This window comes from Pteropus vampyrus, unplaced genomic scaffold, assembly GCF_000151845.1.
Source record: "Pteropus vampyrus isolate Shadow unplaced genomic scaffold, Pvam_2.0 Scaffold286, whole genome shotgun sequence".
NCBI lineage: Eukaryota > Metazoa > Chordata > Mammalia > Chiroptera > Pteropodidae > Pteropus > Pteropus vampyrus.
The window spans coordinates 811,962-814,009 of record NW_011889067.1 but is presented as its reverse complement, the minus strand read 5'-3'; the positions used below and the strand labels follow the sequence as shown (position 1 = coordinate 814,009).

Sequence of the window (2,048 nt, the reverse complement as noted above, 5' to 3'; positions counted from 1 at the left end):
ATCATATAATCTCCAATGTGTATATCACAGTACCCCAAAGCTTTGCCTTGGCCCTCGGTCCCTTGCAGACTCTGAGTGAGCAGCAGTCAGAGTTGGGATGTTGGAAGCTTCTGCTACTAAGTTCAGATGCCTGTGGGCTGCTCTGCTGGTGGCAATGCTGACCAAGCCCTCCCCAGTGGCATCTCATCATTCACTTAGACTCTACCTTCTTCCCTAGACGTTGAATTCATTTCCTTGATTTGAAGCCATCCCAGCATGTCCAACCAGAGCAAATGACTTGAAGTTCATCAAGTGACATGTTCTCGCACATCTCACACATTTCTACCTTTAACATGTGCTGTCTCCATGGCCTGGAAAGCCCCCATCTCTTCCTTGTCCGCTTGGCCAGCTTCTATTTGTTCATCATGGCTGGTCCAAAGCCTCGCCCCCTCTTTGAAGCTTTTCTTGACTCCTGCAGACAGAATTGGTGGTTTTTATAGCAATTTGTATGCATGTCTTTTATTGCCTCGTATGACAATTGTTGACATGTCTTTTTTCTCACGCTAGACTGTGATCGTGGGCAAGATGTGTTTGTAATTCATCTTTGTGTGACAACTGCGTAGAACAATGCTGGCTACATAGTAGAGTCTCTGAGGATGTTTAAAAAACTCTATGAGTGATTTAATTATCACACCCATTCTTATAGCGGCAAGGAGCACAAGTGAAGCCAGGTCAATATAATAAGAGGAATAAGAGCTATGAAGTCCAATACAGATGCCACTGGCCACACGTGGCTATTAAGCACTTGAAATGTGACTAGTTTGAAATGATATACACCATATGTGTAAAATACACAGAAAATTTCAAAGACTTAGCATGAAATAAAAGAATGTAAAGTATGTCATTAATATCTTTGACACTGATGACTTGTTGAAACGATCATCTTTTGCACATATTGGGTTAAATAAAATATATATTATTACCTACCTCTTTACCTATCTCCTTTTACTTTTCTAATATGGCTGCTAGAAAGTTTTAAATTACACACGTGGCTCACGTTTGTGCCTTGCATTATACTGCCATCAGACAATGGTGATCTAGAGTATCCATTCATCAGACAAATATTTCTTAAGCACCTGGTACCAGGCCAGGTGTTTAGATGATGAGGCTAGAATAGTAAATAAGGTTCCTGACCTCAGGGAAGCTTATATCATAACACAGAACAGGAAGCAGATGTGTAAGCAAGATAATTTGGGAGAGTATAAGTGACGAAGTACCATGAAGAAAGCAAAGCACGGTGCTTGATAGAGAGGGTGGGGGAGGCATGGGAAGGCAGCCAGGTAAGGTCTTCTACAGCAGGCAAGGTCAGAGGCAGGGAGGTGAAGGAGAGACTAGGACATGAGAGATGGCACAGACCTGAACTCGAAGAGGGTGGTGCAGAAGGGGAGGAGCGCACAGACTTGAGAGATATTTGGATATTAGGGCTGCTGTCAGCAAAAGAATCCGGCATAGGCCAGAACTGAGGTGGACTCCGGGGTTGCTGGCTTGCATGACTGGGGGGATGGTGGTGCCACCGCAGATGAAATAAAGCCGGAGTGGTCTTGCGGCAGACCAGGAATTCCACTTGGCCATGTGGAGTGTGGGGTGACTGCGGGATGCCCACAGTGCAGCACGAAGGAGACAGGTCAGTGCTAGGATGATTTGGGACCTATCGGCATAGACTGAGTCATTGAAACCGCACACAGGTGAGAGGGGACAGAGGAGATGGCAAATGGAGAGGAAACTCAGGTCCAGGGAGCGCGGTCTTAACCTGGAACATAGTCGAGCATGTGTCTGAGTCGAAGGCAAGGACCCAGGGCAGCTAGAGGGGTTCAGGGGAAGAGAGAAGGTGAGCTCCGTGCGGCAAGGTTTGGGTGGTGATGGTGGGGTTGCCCTGGCCTCGGAGGGTGGCTGGAGGAGAGAAGGGTCTCAAAGGAGGAAGGAGCTTGCTGAAGGTTAGGAGTAGTGGTGGAAGACGGTGACGTCCAGGTAAGGACATCTCTTGAGGAAACTTTGGCTATGTCACAGTT

General features: G+C 46.8%; 1 long non-coding RNA gene across 2 annotated transcripts in view; it reads right to left on the bottom strand.

The window, feature by feature from the left end:
- Positions 1 to 2,048, bottom strand: part of LOC105302855 — a 24,577-nt gene that overhangs the window by 2,205 nt on the left and 20,324 nt on the right. For both annotated transcript variants that reach the window (XR_002776436.1, XR_896869.2), the window contains one exon: positions 326 to 451. This is a non-coding gene — a long non-coding RNA (uncharacterized LOC105302855). The remainder of the gene's footprint in view (positions 1 to 325; positions 452 to 2,048) is intronic.